This window comes from Falco cherrug, chromosome 1 (assembly GCF_023634085.1).
Source record: "Falco cherrug isolate bFalChe1 chromosome 1, bFalChe1.pri, whole genome shotgun sequence".
Taxonomy (NCBI): Eukaryota; Metazoa; Chordata; class Aves; order Falconiformes; family Falconidae; genus Falco; species Falco cherrug.
This window is the reverse complement of record NC_073697.1, coordinates 14,881,380-14,900,284: the sequence shown is the minus strand read 5'-3', so window position 1 is coordinate 14,900,284 and position 18,905 is coordinate 14,881,380. Positions and strand designations below refer to the sequence as shown.

The 18,905-nt window shown below is 38.5% G+C and overlaps 1 protein-coding gene across 11 annotated transcripts in view; it reads left to right on the top strand.

Moving 5' to 3' along the window:
• The window catches only part of SLC10A7 (solute carrier family 10 member 7), a 154,931-nt gene that overhangs the window by 79,612 nt on the left and 56,414 nt on the right, over window positions 1-18,905 (top strand). The window contains exon 5 of one of the 11 annotated variants that reach the window (XM_055701452.1): window positions 17,285-17,305. The exons of the other annotated variants lie outside the window; for them this stretch is intronic. The gene's annotated coding sequence lies outside the window, so the exon portion shown is untranslated. Of the gene's footprint in view, window positions 1-17,284; window positions 17,306-18,905 lie in introns of those variants that run through there. 11 annotated transcript variants of the gene reach the window in all.

The following is an 18,905-nucleotide window of genomic DNA, read 5'->3' as shown; positions in this document are numbered from 1 at the left end:
ACAGCTGACAATAAGTTGTTCAGCTTGTACAGGTCAAACATAAATGAAAGTGAGCTCTGCGTGTCAAACACGCGCATTTCTTTCCCTTCTCATTCCTCTGAACAAGGCAAGGTTGTATCAATCTGCCTATCCATACTTTCACCATCTGTGTGAAATGGAGTATGTTTGCAAAGCGCACTGTGGTACAGATAAGCTGCTTTCTCCCTTCCTTCCTGCACCTGAAGTCCAGATGGGTAAATCTTTGATGCAGACATGAGCTGCGGAGGCTGAGGAACAGCAGCTTCTCCTAAGCAGGATGTCAAGATAAGCTGGTAAACTAAAACTTGAACTTCTTTCTGTGATCACACTTGACAACACAGAAGAGAAAGCAACGTTTGGCTTGAAGCATATGAAGAAACTAAAACTTCCACTTGCAGATTTTAATTACTTAATACCTGAAAGGGTGTGGAAAGTAAAAAATCTTAATTAATGTTCTTATTCAAGATACATTAATAGGATAATGAAAAGAAAAAGGTTTATTTACTGGTATTTATACTGTGTCTGCTAAGTCTGCCATTGTTTTCTTCTTTAGTTCTGTATAATTTTAAGGCAGCAGCACAGCAAGCTGAATCCTGATGTGACCTTACGTGCCTTGCTGTTCAGCTCAGTGGTTTCCCTGTAGAAACAGAAACTGACACTGCCTTGCTTGAATTTTCTTCAATCAATACGAGTGTGGCACAATACAAATTATACAGTAGAATAGTATTAGAGAAGAGCTTATCTATTGATACAGATGGATAGAGAAACCAGTTTTTATCTAAGAGCTTTCAAAGTATTATTTACAAGTGAAATGGGACCCCATGGAATCAATTGTGTGTTTTGTTACTTTTTTAGATGCAGACATCCTTTTCAGCTGGTTTTAGCAGTGTAGAATTCCTTCGTATAAAAGTTCATAGAGTTATTTACTGTTACTGTACATCTAAAATGTAGCTATATAAAAATATTTATGCATATGGTTCTGTAGCTTTTAGAACAAACCCTCAGAGGTTATGGATTGTGCAAGTGCAAGTCTACAGCAGCAAAACTGTTAATTTGCCTGACTAGAAATATTAACCATACTATATCAAATAACTGCCAGGAACAATTCCCCACCATTCCCTGTGACTTCATTTTAATTGATTTTTTTAAACTTCCAGCTTCTGAGATTTCGTTTACTCTGACAGAATGTTTATTAAATGTGTAAAAAGAAAATTGTTTTGTAAATTGTTTCTGAGAGTGTTTTTATCTTCCATAAATTGGTGGCTCATTTAACATTTTCCATCTACCATTGTTTTCAACCCCTGTGCTCTGCCTCATTTGTTTCCTTATTGGATTTGGTGATTAAATACTGATCAGCTGCTGGTCTGATCAGCTGTGCATATTGCTTTCTTTTAAACATTGTTCATATACACCCTGAGGACAGGGTTACATACACAGTTATAAACAGAGTGTGTGGGGGTGTTTAGTGGTACCATTTGATCTGTTTTACAGATGATGGTGAGCTCGACAATGAATATTTGTAAAAATGATCATTGAAATAGACTTCTGTTACAGCAGAAATAAATGATGCACGCAGTCCAAAAGGGCTGTCAGTTGGTTGCTTTACATTGTAGCAGAGCTGTAGTTTGTGTTCAGGCCTCTGATGCTAAACAGAATATTGATAATGCTTTTATGAGGATTTTTCTGCTTTGTTCTCCCCCTCCCATATATTCAATCATAATACTGTACTGTCATGTATTACTGTATTAATAATACTGTACTGTCATGTATTGCTGTGAAGCTTCATGAAGCAACATGGAATTTACATATAAATTTAAATGGAGATTTTTCTCTTTGAAAAGCAGAGATAACTTCTGCAAATGTAATACTGCTGTTAAATGCTACCTCTGAACGACTTGAACAAATCAGGATAGTAAAGAAAATCCTCTCAGGATTTAGACTGTACTTCAATTGCAATATTAGTCTGTTTGCTGGGAAATATAATATTTTATTTCTGCATGAAACAATTATTTCTGAGTAGCCAAATCCTATGAAATCACTGGAAATTTTACAGGAACAAGAGACATCTGAAAAACTGGTACTGTGTACAGGCCCAGTCATGGGAAACATGGTGAATTCATAACTCTTGTTAGGCTGGTACAGTTGGTGGCAGGGCTGACTTCAGCACTCCATGATTCAAATTTAGTCCTTTTCTAAATCCCTTGGAATCAGTGTATTTACAGTGGTGTAAAACTGGAACATCACAACAGTAAAACATACATTTTCATTTGTTTATGCATAGTTATATATGAATGGTGCCTACTGACTCCTGTGAGACCCCCGAATAGTAATTCTAGGACTGGATTAGTCTTTTAATTGTTTTACCTCTATTTCTGAAGTACATTCAAAATGAACTGAACATTTAAATAATTCTGTAAAGTGCTGGTTCTTCCAAGGACAATTTAAATCCCTTTGTTGTTGGCTCGGGGACAGGAATGCTGGTCTGATAACAGTAAGTTCCTTTGCTGTCAAGGTTTCAAGCATACTTCTTGATACACTGAGGCTTTTTGCAGGTGTTTACAGCACGTGAGATAATACTAGTTCAGGAATACAGTTGTCATTTTAGGTATGCATTAGTAGCTTTCTGTACGCTCTGCAAAGTCACGGTAGGTAAAACTTTTCAAGGCACCTAATTTGATTACTCCCATTCATTCCTAAGCCATTTATTATCTTTTTTTTTTTTTCTTCTTTCTTCTGAAAATGCTCCTAGGGACCTTTGTTGGTCCTTAGTGACTAAATAGTTTCAAAAAATCCAGTCAGTGCCAGTTATGCATCTGAGCCACTTGATCCTTGATAATCTAAGGAGCTAGGTGTGGTCACAATGTGTATCATTTCACTTCTTTTTGAAGTGCTTGGATCTGTGGCACGTGTTCAAAGGCATTCCCTTTTTGCTTCCAACTGCTGATGAATATTTTTATTTTTTGTAATGGTTCTGTAATGTAAAAGCAGGTACCAGAACATGGTACCCATCCTTCAGTAAATGGTTGATGAGACATGCTTATCACTATGTGTAGAAAGTGAACACAGAGGTGCTCTTCTCAGTGAAGATGGCAGCAGCTGTGGGCATGCAGAGTAGAGGAATATTAGGCGCCTCTGTCATTTTACTGATGTATTATTTGGCAGCTACAGACTTGCTCCCACTTAGAGAGATTATGAGATTTTACCAAATAACAATTCAGATTCTGGAAATGCAGTTCTACTTTGGTAGGCTTTACCCTTTGATCATCTTTGGTAATTTTACAGAATCATAGACTCAGGTAGGAAAAGGCCTTTAAGATCGTTGAGTCCAACCATTAACCTAGTATTGCCAAATCCACCACTAAGCCATGTCCCAAAAGCACCACAGTACACATCTTTTAAATACCTCCAGGAATGGTGACTCTGCCACTTCCCTGGGCAGCCTGTTCCAATGTTTGACAGCCCTTTTGGTGAAATTTTCCCTAATACCCAATCTAAACCTCCCCTGGTGCAGCTTGAGGCTGTTTTTTCTTCTCCTATTGCTTGTTATTGGGGAGAATAGACCAACACCCACCTTGCTACAACTTCCTTTTATTCTTTCTCTTTTCTTTAGACTTTGCTCATGCTGTAATGTTTAGAAAATGCACCAGTGCTAGGCAATTAGGCCATATTTGTCTGAAGATCTGTGCATGCGTTTGTACATTGAATGTACATTGTACATTGAATACTGCTACTCGGGATGCTGCTGAATACAACCCTCCCTAGCCAATTCTGTACCTAGGTCTTGCAGAATCAGTGCTTCTGCATGCCCTGAGTCTGTTAAACTAGCTAGTTAATCTTGGTTAATGTCCTAGTTAGCTCTTTCTTCTGGCCCTGGTAAAACAGCTGGGTACAAACTAGGACTGAAAGCTTGGTAACTTCAACTATATGGTTGACCTTTATGATCTTAAAGGTCTTTTCCAACCTAAATGATTGCATGATAAATCAGTCTTCAGTATACCATGGGAAGAAGCATTTACACCATCTAACCTCAGTGCCCAAGTTAGATTTCTGATGGAGTTTAAATACAAAGCCCTCCTAACATACACGTTTAAGTTATATGTCTTAATGTTAAGAGGTCAAATATCCTTCCCCACCAACACACTCTGTTTAATAAAATAGGTATTGATAATAATTTCTTGCACATATATTATTAGTTTTGTAGACATAGGCTCAAAATAATTTGTATTTATTCTATAGTTTGAGCAGCTTTTCAGATTTTTCTACATTCATAATTTCTCAGCACAATTGTGTTTCATAGTTATTTCCTGAAAATTATTTCCCTCTGTGTTTTTTTTTTTTTTTAATGAAAAAAATATTAGCCATGGTAACTGCAATAAACATGTTTGTATAGAAAATGGTAAAATTTCTATCAAATGGGGTTTGCGTCATTAGCTGTCAGGGCTGAAGAAGATGAGTAGTTAACTGAGTAAGTAGTGTGTAACATTATCATTGACGGAACATTTCTTACCATTAAGCCTTCAAACTCTTACTCAGCTGTCAACACATGGGCACTTTCTGGAGCCAAATTCTCTCATGCTGTGCACTGCCTGCAGCTCGCCTGAAGCTCAACTTTGACTAAAAGTGTTGATTTCGCTTCTTTTAGCCTTGTTCTCATTTAGCATTAAAACCTGCTTAGAGTTTGCCTTTTATTCTGTAAAGTACACATGCATGTGTCATCCCTCGCACACTTCTGATGTGAAGTTAAGGCGCTCAAAAGATATGCCTGTAATCTTAATGAATAATTGATTAGAAAGGAGTCTGGCAGTGTTAATTGTGAGGTGCAGCTGAGTGAATGCCAAAACAAAAGCTCTTCTAAATGTTTCCGAAAACCTTGTAAAGTCTTTAGCATTGAGCAACAGGGTCAGTGCACTGAAGTGGAATTTAAAGGAGGTTCTTGAATGTAATGGATTTTGACTTCCCTTTGTCATGTGCCTCAGTGCATCATTGATTGAGCACTCATTTGTTAAATCAGCTGTATTTTTTGCCATTTGTCAGAGCATAGACACTTACTGCAGCCTTTTCCCCTTTAAACACGAGTTTCTTGTCTTAATAAATCACAGGCGTAAATTAGTTTTTATCTAAGGTGGTCAATTTTTCAAGCAGAGAGGTGTGTGAAGATGGTCACAAGGAGACACATTGTGAGCTTTTATTTTCTTAACTATTAGCAGAAAAGGGAAAGACCAGGGATACATTTTAGCTGAAACATCGATAATTCATGTCTTTAAATTCAGCTCCCAGCAAAATGCTCAGGAATGATTTTATTTGGAAAGGTTTAAATGGTGTGCATTGAAAGAGCAGTTCAAGGCAACCACTGTTCAGTTGATTCTTTAAGAAATGAGCAAAGGAAACCTGAGGGTTAAGGAACAAGCAGCGTACTGTAGGTTTGCAGTGATGAGAGATGCTAACTGATGAGTGGAAAGGCTAATTACCTGGAGTATGCAGGAGCACTGTAGGTGCCGTGCATACCTGATTAGAGCTCTGACAGCAGGGCAGAAGAAAGAAGACCTTGAGAATGTGCCAAAAATATCCCTTTATATAAGCAGATGCTATTACCCTTGGAAGAGAATAGTCACTTATCCGGAATGGTTATTGCTGCTAGTAATAAGTATTCTATGGATGGGCCATCTACTTCTGAGAAATGTACATGTACGGTATTTAATACAGCAATTACTTGTCAAATCTGGAAATGTTCATCTTGATGCTTTGTGCTTGCTGAATAAATGACCAAATCAGATTTATTTGCCAATTGTCATTGCAGCTCAGGGTCTAAGAGTAGTCAGTAGTTGGGAGAGACTGAAGACAAGCTAATGTTTGGAGTTTTATCAATGTAGATGCTAGTAGTGAAGTTAGAAGGTGTTTCTTGGTCTCATCATTAAGTAAGAGTTCTTAAAAAAAATTTGTATCTATGACCAAAAAATGCAGAGAACCTCAGTGTATAGGCTGAAGTGTTATGTATGCTTGGAAGTCAGGTCTTTGGCGGATTATACTTTTAATCTTTTTGGAAAGATTTTGAGGAGGGGAAAAAAAGAAAGAAAAGAGACGAACAGAAAGTAAAGAGACTCGAGAAGGCTAGGGAAGAGAAAAGCCAATCATTTTGACAGAAGAACTGAAAGTTTCTCAATAGCATGGAGTTTAGCACTGTGATTACCTAGGTATAATTACAGTGAAGAAGAATGAAGAAACAATCCTCAGCTCTGACACTACCTCCCTTTTTTGAATCAAACCTTTCTGTAAGATGGTGCGCTTTTTTTTTTTATTCCTTCCCCTCTGGGAGGAGCTGTAAATGCTCAACACCTTCAGGCTTGATCCGTGATGAGCAGCAATGTAAATTTTACCACAAAGTTGCTGGCAAGTAGAATGACAGTGCATTTTCTTGTATTGTGGTGAATCACGATAAGAAATTTAATTGTGGCCATGACTTGATAAATATGTTTTGCTTTGCTGCAGTAACACCTGCTAACATTGCAGAGAAGGTGGCTCCACTGCAGCAGAGCCCCTTGGTTCCAGACTCACTTACTCTACAGGTAGCTTGCAACTTCAGCAGCTGCTTTCACTTCTGATACTGTCAGGTGCTTCGGGACAGTTTCCTTTTTTCTCTCTCTGGCTCCCTAGGCTCTATCAAAAGTGTGAATCTGAAACCAAACAAAATAAAGCTTCAGTCCACATCTTTGCTCAGCCCTTTACATGTACATTTTGCTGTTTTGAGTTCTTTTAAACTGCAGCTATCAGAAAGAATAAAATAGTGCATCACCTAGTAAGAGTACTGAAGTGAGCATCCAAGCAATTTTCTTCTTCCCTGAAGCCAGACAGCCAAAGCTTTTTATTACTGACTGACTGAACTTCCTATGTCTGTCTGTCGAGGTTGCTAGGCCACCTTGTTGTCATGATTGTGATGTTAGAGGCTTTTGATTGTAGGCAAACCAGAAATCCTAATTTAAATATAATATTTACATTTAAAAACCCCTCTTACATAAGGTATGTAAAAAATAACCCAGCAGGTTTGGGGTGTGTGTGGGGGGGTGGGGGTGTCTGTGTGTGTGTCCAGCTCTAGTAGGTATCTGGCAAACTGATCCTGGAACTCTTTAGTTCATATACTGTCTCAGTAAAACAGTGTGGTTAAAAAAAGTATTTGAAGTCTTTAGCTTGCAGCTCCTTCACAGCACCAATACTGGGAACGACCGTCTCAAGTTATTATTACTTTTAGCCTACAGGATGTGTATTTCTGCTCTGTGTATGAGCTAGGCTGATGTCCTTTGTGTCTGATCCAGAAATGAGAGGGGTGATGGCATTGTTGCCTTTTAATACTAAGGTTGATTTGCCCACTGCAGTGTTAGGCAAACCTGCATTATGTGCATTTGCATTGCGTATAATTGCTTTATAGGTAAAAGAAACAGTTAATGTGTAATTGTAAATAAGCAAGGCAGTTATTTTTTTGACTCTTACCACCTGTGTGAGAGTATGCAGCAAAACTTCAGGAAAAAAAAAACACAAACAACCAGGAAACTGAGTTTTTTTCACATGGAAATTACACTTAGAACAAAAAGGGTTGATAATAAACTGGTGGTAAGTAAACTGGTGGGTAAGGATCCCCTCTCAGATGAAACATACTTTTCATACCTAGGCAGCCAGGAGCTGTTGTAGCTCTCATTTGGAAAGTATCATCTGCAGAATGCAAGCAGAATCTGTATTTAACACCAAGGTGAGGCTATTTAACCCTTCCATGTTATGGGTATTAAAACTGCCCCGTAACTGGTAACTCTTGGTTACTAACAGCTAATACTGAGTTGAATGACAGGTTGTTTTTTTTAATTTTCAAAATGGTTACAGCTGGTAGATTGCAATGATTTGTAATGCTAATTATTAGGTTGCATATAATTGATTTCTGTTACATTAATGAGACAAACAGTGCATCTGAGAACAAATTTGAAAATCAGGTGAGTTGTTCATCATAGGTTAAATCTTGATGCTGTCTCCATGATTTCCATATTCAGGGTAGAGATCACAGGTGATTTACATATTCTGCAACTTCTGTGGAGAAGTCCTGTTTGTTGCCTACCAGGTGAAACAGTTTATGCAAAGTGTTTGGCACACAAAACAGACACAAGTGAATCTCTTGTTGGTCAGAAAATCCTAGAAATCCTCAGTAAAAATTAAGGGTCTTAGGGATATATTTTGTCCCTTCAGCTAATGAGGTTCTGTGAATGTGTGTGGCATGTCATTTAACCAAGTACAAGGGATTTCAGTTTTAAAAAGAATGTATTCCACTTGTGGAACGAGAATTATTCTGGATGCAGAGGACTGGGGCCTTTAGAAATTTAAGTACACAAATGGTCTAATCCCGTACTGTGAACTTCCAGCCTTGCAGTGATTCTTTGGGAATAGCTGGGGAAAAGCCTGAGGAGTCAGAAAGGAGCTGCCTAGGGAGCTGAGATTCCCTGGGGACAGAGTAGTCTGAAGGCTCCTGCCCTGAAAAGGGGAAGGCAGAAATATTGGACGACATCTTTTAGCTGTTTCTTTGTTTTACCTCCCATAAAGTAGGAAACACCCTCCAAGTTAGTATTATCTTGCCATTTGAGCTCTTGGGAGCTCAAATCAAAAAAAGCCTTTCTTGTGGGGGCTGTGAGGGAAATACATTCTCTTCATTTGGTTCCAGCCTCACATGCCAGCTCCCTTCCCTGCCTAGGCAGTCTCTGCCAGACTAGGACTGTTTTGTTTTCAGAAACAATTTTCCCCCTCTGGAAATATTCTGTTATGTTACTGAATCAAAGATCCGCATTTCAGGGCAGATGATTTAAATGCAAAGCCGGTATTCATATCAGACAGGGGAAAAGCAGGCTCCTTGTGACGGCACGCTGGAGTGGCATAACCCATACAGGAAATGGAAGTACAAAGCCAAGTTTTATTTGCTACCTCCCCCCCCCCTTTCCTTTCTTTTCCTTTTTCTTTTAAACAGTTCTTTAGGCTGTCTGCCTGAGTTTTTACCTTTCTACAACTGACCTGTTCCAGTACCCCCTGAGTGTGCTGCCTTTACTGTTCCCAGGTAGACTGTGACATGCCATCTTTGTCAAAGGACACTCACCAAAAAGCTCGCTGCAGTGGACGTGGGCTTCTGTGCCTGTTGCTGTACTCAGCCCCATGGCAGTACCCTGCCTCTTGCTGTGCTCCAGTGATGTGAGTGATGCTGGGCAGCCCCAGAGTCTTCCTAGGTGGCACTCATGTCTGCTTCCAAGGGCAAATGGTAGATGGGAGCCAGGCGGTGTGGACTTGTGGAGCTGAGTTTCAGGGAGGTGAATTTTCCTTGGACCTGCCAGCTTAAAAATCAGTGTAGGCAGAGCTCTTTTGATGTGACAGCACTGTAGATTCAACCAGTTTCCTGCGTGCTTCAAAGCAGTTGTCAGTTTCTTCGGCAGGTAGAATGAGCGATTTAGGATGCTGTGCTGAGGGACAGGCTGCTCGAAGCAATACCTTAGCCAGTAGGTCATCTGTGACTGGAGCGATAGCATGCAGTTGAACAAACGCACCATTCTTTTGTCTTGAATGTGAGATCTGCATCTGTATCTAGTGGATAACATGAAAAAACCATCTTTGAAGCAGATGGTTAAAAAAAAAGAATTACAACATGCTCAGATTCGTGTTGCATTGATAACAAGAACAGGGGGTTTGGCCCATTCTACTACATGTGAACAAACCCCTGCATTTTCTTGTTGCAGGTGTGTGTATTGAGCACATTAAAATGTGTATTAAGCAGATTGTGTACTCCACGGGGATATCCAAAACAACCCAGAAGTTTTATGCTGTCAGTCCTTTGTTTGGCCAGTAACTACAAGAGGGGTGGCTGAGCACTTCCAAAACCACAAGAACATGTCCGTAGGAGAAAAGCAGCAGTTTTTATGGATTGTATAAATTGATGAGATGAATAATAATCAATCTAGTCATGCTGATGTACATTTGGAGTTAGAATTGAGACATTTTCTGCTATAAAATAATCTGGTAACTCTTTAAACAGAATAGTTTCTTTTGTGAGTAAATTATCTTAATTTAATCAGTTAATTTAAACAGAATCCCATTTCTGTGATTTGGGGTTTTTTTTAACCTTAGTGTGCTATAGTGTGTACTTGTAATTTTTGAGGCAGTTATCTGCCACAGAAAGGTGGTTTATGGTCCTTTTTCCTTATTTGCAGTCATTATTAACATGTTCAACCCATGAATGTTCAGCGATTTATGCACAGTTCAGTTCAACTGAGTATTATAATACCCCATCAGTTCAACTGAGTATTATAATACCCCATTCTAACCATACAAAACAGTTATCACAAGATAACATTAGGCCAGAACACTCAGTAGGCTGTTTAAATTGTATTATTGATTGCTACTTTGAAGATTTTCCTCAGTTGTGTTTAAACCGTGTGCTTTTCTTTGCTACTGGCTTCTAGAAAGGATGGCCTGGCAACATAATTTGAATTGAGATGTCTTGCTTTTGATGCCTGGTTTGAAAGTAAGTGCTTATATAGTTTCATTTCTTACACAAATCGCCTAGTTCCAGGCTTTTTGAAGACAAGGCTGTATCCTCAGTTACATCTTCCAAAGTGGAGAATGTTTATGCATCTACTATGGAAGTTAATGTTTTTATTAATTAGTTTTACTAATGCAGGACTTATTCTAGAATTTATGCAGATGTAGAAGGCAGGAAAGATTTGGGTTTACAACTGGGTTTTCAATCAGTTTAGTTTGTGTGTGTCCTGTAGACATTTTGTAGTCTGCCACCCACCCTCCCCGGGGGGTGGATTGGTAGTATACCAGCTGGTGTGTTCTGTTTCTAAAATGTGAGATAATCACTTCCGTAAGACTACAGTCCTAATGTCTATAGACTTGTTTGGAACACTGAAAAGAAAGAATAGATACAAGAATCACCTCTTTTTTTTAAACATTATCAACTCATTTATTAGGATCTGTGTGTTTTTTTAATAAGACCATTGCTTTCATTGCCTGGGTGTACATCTCTTTGCATGCATTAAGTTTCTTCATCAAGAACAATTTTATTTGGGACTGAACTTGCTGGATTCCTAGGAAAACAAAGCCATTTTTTTCCTCCCTCTATTTAAACCATGGTATTTGACTCCTCTTGAGTATGTATTCATTATCTTAAAATAGAAACAACCTCCCCTCTCTGTGCTCGGAATCAACATTATTGTTGAATTCCCAGGCCTAGGAGAATACTGGTTGCATTACAAGCAAATAATTTTCCACTCTGTATGGTGGAAGAAACTGTCAATTAGTATGAAAAGGGTTAATCATATTACTCCTTTCTAAATACCCCTTTGTTTTGTCTGTCCTGTGTTTGCAAAAGAAGACACAATCGAATGGCAAACCTGTGTTTTTGTCCCTTTTCAAAAATCCCTGACAAGCCCACGACACAGGCTACTGCTGTAGCTGTACATTTCTATTCATTATTGATGACTTGGGGCCAGGCAGGCAGCACAGAACACAAGCAATATAGATTACCATATTGGGGGCTGGGTTTGGGGGGGGGTTGTGTATACGTGTGCGTGCACACACACGTGTGTGTGCATTTTGGTTGGGTTTGGCCTTTGAAATACTCAATTCTGACAGGAAATCCTATCTGGAAATAATAGTGGAAACACATTGAATGAGCTTTTTGATACATTTTAGTAAAACAGTTCAGGGCACTTAGACTAAAGGAGAAAAAGAATGTATGAGTGAGCTCACCCTCAACCTAATTATTAATAGCTTAACTTCCCAGCAGACTTGGAAATGATCCTGAAGGGTCCTGAGCATCATATACCCCAGGGGATTTGGAGGGAATTTCTCACCTTACAGAGTATAGTTAGCACCTTGGCTGATGAGACGTTTTCCTGGCAAAACCAACTTAAGCTGTCTAATTTATCTATAACAACAGTTATAGCTGAACAGTGCTATTGGTTTGATTTAAGGAGGGGATGGTATCTCATTTCATGTATACCACAGACCAAACCCACAGTCTGGGTGAGTGTGAGACTCATGGCAGCACTTTAGTGATGTTTTAAGTGGTATTCCTGAACAGCAGGTCACCAAGAGACCTTTGCAATGCTAAGAAAGTGTTTTACTACTACTGATACATAATTAACCTTAGAGGTTTTTATTGGCACAACACTCCTGACCGTTATATAACGTTCTTATTTTCTTCTGTATGTCAAAGCGGGGTTGTACAGAGCTTTGCACTTGCACTGTTTGAGGTTCTTGAAAACATGAAGGAAAATGAGGGACCTAGGAGTTTATTTAAACATAGTGTTTATGTTAACAAAATGAAATGTGCTTTGGTTCATATGTTGGTGGTGTATTTATACATAAACTGTTCTACTTAAATAGTTTTCAGTTACAAGGAAAGCTAGAAATAAGTAGAATCAGTTTTGATAACTGCTTGTAACTACTCATTTCTGTAGTGTTTGTAATAGCTTTTCCCTTAGGTTTCTGCACCTTTTTCCCTTATACTTCTGTTTTCTTTCACACAGCTGATTATCATGGCAGGAAAAAGATAATTTACACTTAATGCAGAGCTTACTGTGTTAAATTTTTTTTTTAAAGAAAACATTCAGTGGAGTAAAATACTGAGTGCTAGAGCGTGAATGGGTCTAGCTTGTAAGGAAGGAAGGAAGAGGCTTGTAGGGACCTTGCTGTGTTGGCTCTCTGGCTTCAGACATCACTATTTCAATTCAGTTTACATGTAGAACCCTTTGAAAACTAGAGCATAAAAACTGCTTTCTTTTGTTTTGGGAGGGAGAGGTGAGAAGCCATTCCAGTGGAAGAGGGACACTTTGCTATTCCAAAAAGCAGTATCAGTGAAAGCAGAATGTTTGCTTACCATTTCTATGGTTCTGGTTTCTCTTCTTGTGGCTTGGTACTCCTTAATGTATTTCAAAAGACAGAGTGAACTGTATGGCTAATTTTAACAGTACAACAACTTCTGTTTTAGGAGGAGGCTCTTTTCCCTGGAAGGTCCCACAGCACCATCTAGTGTGCCATCCTTTCGTATTGCTAGTGGTTTTGTGATAGCAGAGGTGCTGGGGCTGGCACCTTTTGCTAGGTAAAGTCAACTTAGTTATTAACATTAAAATTTGGTGGTTACTCGACATAGATCCAAATACAGAAGAAATTTAGATCCTTGGTAACTTTCTTCTGCAGGAAAACGGACTTAAAATTTTAGAAGAAAAATACCTTTTCTTCTAAAATGTATGTTAACTGTATTTCTGTTCTCTATGCACAAAACAAAGGAGAAATTGTGGTACGTCCTTAACACTGCACTAACATACCTTTCATCTAATGCACATTCCAAAGCACCTAACAGTGAGTTTGTTATATTCTTATTGTACGTTAAACCGTTTATTGAGAAAGGGCCATGCCTGTACCTACAGATACCTTTACTCCAAGCTGTGTGTCTTTCCTCCTCAGCCCCGCTGGGGTCGTGGTGTGGGAACCTGCCTGTGTTGTAGAAATTACAGGATTGTGTTGAAGTGATTTTTGCAAAGACAAGGGGATTAGTCTGAAAAATGAATGAGTGTGGACAATTGAGAAGTTCCTTTTTGGCTTTTTTTCTAAGGAAGGCCCACCTCATGGCAGTGTATAAATTCAGTTCCTATGCTGACATGCAGAATTATAGTGGTCTTGTTCTCTGCTGATACTGCATGAAAAATAAATTTGAATAGGAACAGACAATGGTTTAATGAGCTGGAATTTGGAAAAGTATCGTGCATATGAAGAAGTTTTAAAATATCCTCATGGAGGTGGGAGGTATAGGAGAGGAAGTCTTGAGGGCAGGAATGATGGTCAACAATAAACAGCCGAAGAGGAAATGGGAAACAGTTGGAGCTACAGGCTCGGCGGTATCATTGAATGCAGCAAAGATGTTAACAAAACAGCTGACTGGAACGTGTTGCCTGAGAGAGACAACAAAAAGTTGCAGGAAGGCATTACAAGTTTGGGTGGGGAATGTGGCTTGATCCCATTCCCGACACATGAACAAAGGCCCACCAAAATCTCCTTTGGTCATGCACAGCGCTGCTGAGCTGCTGCAGTAGCAGGAGGTCACAGCACTTGCAAAGTATGGCCAGAAGCAGTTTCTCCAGCAGCTCGCCCCAACCCATTGTAGGAACTATTCCATGCGCTGGCAGACAGCTCCCACATAGCTGAATTTCATTTAGGTTTTCTTAAAATACTGATAATATAGGTTACGAGGTTTCAGGATGTTTGATGAAAGCACTCATTTCCAACTCTGATTCAGACTTTTGTTGTATTTTGTGCATCATTCCAGATACTATTCCAGTATCACCTGCAAAGCCCCAAGAAGTTTTTATAGTTGCTTTAAAACTTCAGAGTCCTTACTACTGTGTTCTGAACTATATGAGAAGAAAATGTGTAATGTGCTGAAGATGCCCTCTGCTGGGAAACCAGGCAAACTAGGCTTACATAGAGTTTTACCTTTCCGAAGTACTCTTTTCCTACTCCTGGTTTAACTCTCAATCCGATACTGGAACCTCAACCTTACTGAAGAAAATACTTTCTCTTTTTGGTTTTATTCTTTACACTCAATCTGTAACAAGTGTAATAGCGTTACTGCCAGTAGTTAATATCACTTTATTTCTTAGTTTCTAGGTTCTGTTGTGTTGGAAGAACCAAATTCTGGCTGCATTGCTTTTCATTCCATTTTGATTTCATACTTGCAAAAAATGTGTGAGGGGAACATCTGCAATTAGTAATTATTAATAGATAATGGAAATGCTTTTGACTTCTACTATTATCTGATGCTAGTGTGCTTTTTAATATTACTTTATCTCTCTTTTTTTCATTTCTTTACTTTTTTCCCTTTTTTTTTTAAAAAAAATAAATTTCCCACAGTAGAGGCCATGGGGTTGACACAACATAACGTAGGTGGTACAATGTCTGGAACGATTCACAGTAATCTCACAGTTGGTATGAAATCTGGTTTACCCTCTGATAAAGCAAAAACCATTTGGACATACTGCTTCTAATTTTACAGTTTTGTTATTAAAATCCAATGTTGACCTGATTGGATGAGTTGCAGCGATTGTTGCGGTACCTATTTATAATTATAGTTGAATTAGGGTTATGTAGAATTGTATTTTCAATTTTGTATTATAGTTCCTTGCCTTGGCGTTGTATTTATGAATTTGACAAAAAATGTGTGAATTTAACTTCATGCCCTTTTCACTATGTTTTCAGATTTTTCGTTTTATTTATTAGGGGAATGATAAGTGTATTTAGCATCCTAAAAATCATAAATTCATAAGCCTTTGTTCTTCCCAGAATTCATATCAGTCATTTGATATAAAGCAGGACAATAAAGAAGTAAATTACATAATTTATTCTGAAGTCCTACAGTTGAATAAGCCATTTCAGAACCAGCAATGTCACTGGAGTAGCTGACAGAAGAGGGACCTGTGGTAGGAGACTTTTAAAGGCCTCTGTTTTGCACCTGAAATGATTTTGAAAATAATTAAATTGGAAGACAAAAGGCAAGTGATTATTTGCAATCAGGAACTTCTGTGATATCCATGGAGGAACAACACAGGGATGTTGAAGTTTCATCGTGGCACAATGACTGAAATTACAAGGACACCAGAAGGTGCAGTGCCAATTTAATCTCTTGAGTTTGCAAGAGGTAAAACCCCCAAACTTACGTCATTTACATGGACATGAAGTTTGAAAGGGATGAAAAGCTATGTTTTATTGTGGAAATAGAGTTCCACGTCTCATTCCACAAAAATTTGTGACCTGCATTGTCAGCTTTAAATAGGAACAAATGAACAGCACAGTTTGCTTAGCCATGCTTACAGAAATACTAAAGACTGTTTAAAGAACCCAGAAAAAGGTTGTCTCAAATAGGCTCCTGCAGCCACTTGATCCAAATACGAATGTGCTGAAATGTTTTCCGAACAGCTTCAGTTTACAGGCTTGAAATCATCATGTTAAAATAGTTTAGTACTTGAAAACTGAGATATGGAAAATTCACAGTTGCCTATGCAAGCCTGTTATCAGGCCCTTCTCTGTTAGAACCTCTCTTTCATGCGGCACGTGCTGATGGTTTTGCAAGAGCTTGCCTGGTCCCAACCTGACTTTTAGTGGTTTTTTCTCTTCTGGTTTGGAACAAACTAAGTCTATGTAGTGTAGGGGTTTTTATCTTGTTCTGTGGTGTCTGTTGAGAGGTTCTGCATGGTTCCAAAAAAGGTAAGTTGCAAGGCTCTGTTTTGAAATGTAAAACGTTATAAAGTTGTCTGCAGATTTGTCAAAAAATAAAGTGAAATATATGTATTCTTTAAAAAAACACACGTCCAAGCCCAAAAGCAAGGAAACAAAAGATGTAAGAAAAAATAGAAGTATATGTTTCAAGGCAAAGTCTCTGTCATGTAACTGGAAAACCTACACAGATGTTATTGGGGGGGGAACAGGCTGGGTTTTTTTGATTGCTCTTTCTTTCCAAAAAGTGCCAGTGACTCTTGAAATAAAACCATATGAGAAATACTGCTGTACACAGATGAAGATTGAGTTTCAGTTCTCATTCATGCTTGTCTTCCGATAAAATTATCCAGAGTTCATGGTAATTTTTCTCGCACTTTACCATATCAGTAGTAGTGGAAATGCTGCCCAGTTAACTTTTTACTAATTTTTATTCAGTTCATAACATAATGCTGCTTATGCTTTTGCTCCTTTTGTGGCTTGCTCTGATGAAGCGTTCAAGAACATCTGTAGAGTTAAGCAGAAGTAGATAATGGATTTCAGAGAATACACATTTGTTCAGAACCTTGATTACAAAACCCTTTTTTTTTTTAAATTTATTTCTAGCCCTACTTAAGACAAGTCATGCATGACTTTGGTTAAGGTTTTTTTTTTCACTAATAATTGCCACATGCGTGTTATACTGATGACCTGTAAGAATGAAGAAAAATTGCATGGGAAATTTGTGGGTAAAGGAAACGAAGGAAAGTTCACATGTATTTCATGCCTCATTACCATAATCCTTACTCGTCTTCTACCATGTGTCCTTCTGGATCTGTGCCCACCTTCTTACAATTTGCATAATTTCTTAATGATTTGCCATCATAGTTTCAAATCCATTATGTTACTTCCTTTTGCTGTCTGATTTGGCAGCCAATTACATGTATTGATTCTACATATTCTTTTGGAGAATAAACACTTTTTAATATCTGCTCAACAGCAATGCTGTACTGGATGAAACCTATAGAAAACCTCTTAACATCTTTACCTGTACAAGGCAAGTAACAATTAAATGGATCTCCAAGTATGTCGTTGCTGTTAAAGTGTTCGTTTATGCACATGCTCACACACACAAACCTGTATTTAAACTCTCTTAATTAAGACATGTTTCATGATCTTTGCTGTAAAAAGAAATCTGTTTAACAGTTATTTGACTATTCAGACTCTTGTGTTGTATCAATTTCTCCGGTCAGACTGAGATTTTTTTTTCTTCCCTTCCAAGTAAAATCATTGAAATATATTCAATCAGTCTTTCACATCAGAGGTGTAAATGGATTTCTTGAAAGTTTTTCTGCTGATAGCAAACGGCAGTCACTTTACAACTTTGACTCCGTTGTGGGCAGCAGTCGGAAAGCTTAACACTCCACCCGAACTTTGAAGATGCTAAAACTGTGTAATGACCTTGCATTCTCAAGGGCAGATGCTCAGCTTCAGCTGGAAGTGCTAAGCTACAATCTGTTTATCTCCTACTCCCATGTATTTCACAGCACTTACCTGGAAAGCAAGGCAGGGAAAAGCGTAGTCAAATTCAGTTATTTTTTTCTCTCTGATGGTGTTAGTGTCCTGTGGACTTAGAAGCAATAGTCTTTTTAAAAATTTTTAACTCCCTTTGCACTTTTCAGCCTGTCATAGTCTCAGAAAGCTGCACTGCCCGGGTGGCCACTGCCAGAATACACTTGTCTTTGTGAAGCCTCTGCTAGTGCGTGAGCTGGACTGTGCAGGGTAACTGTTTTCCTTCCACCTTTTCTTTATTCTCAGTGAATTGGATTTTGGGTTTGCCTTCAAAACCTAAATTTCATCTGTACTTTCTATCAGCAGGCTTTAGACTCATGTGCTTTATATATTATTCTTTAGCGGTTATGACTTGGGATGCGTCACATAACGCTTATGAGCATATTGAGGAGCATGTTTCTAATGAAGAGGTAATGTGTTGAAGCAAGGCAGTCTGTGCAAGGAAAGGTAAAACCTTTTGTTAGACAGATACACTGTAGTCTTGTAAAGCCTTCTTCAAATCTGGAACAGAAACCCTAAAAAGAAGGGCTTTTGCATATAAAAGAACATCAGTGTTTTCAGGTAACATATAAATGGGCTTTACATGCCCCAAATTTGTTCTTTACCAACTCTATCACTTGGTCTGGTAACAGATTTCCCTCCCCTAATAAGTCTTGCCTTGCTTGTACCCATAAACGACCAGAGTCACCACAGCACCACCGGCTGAAAAAAAACCCTTTGGTTTTAATGTAATCCCTATGGTTTTTCAGACAGGTGCTCCTTATCAAAATGAAACATTAACATAAAATTACTCTGATTCAGCAACAGCATCTATTTTTTAATATGAACTTGGCTGTTCTGTCAGGTGGTTTTTAGCTTCCCAGGGAATTGCGTATGTGCTGTAAATGGGAGAATTCAAACTTGTAAATAATTTCTGTGGTAAGGCAACAGGACACTTGCTTCTGATTATGAAGATCACCAGGCTTAATAGCAAAATTTTGGAAATACCTGCTAGAATTGACCTTTTGAATGCTGAGTCTTCTACAAGCTCAGTCAGGAATCTGTTTATG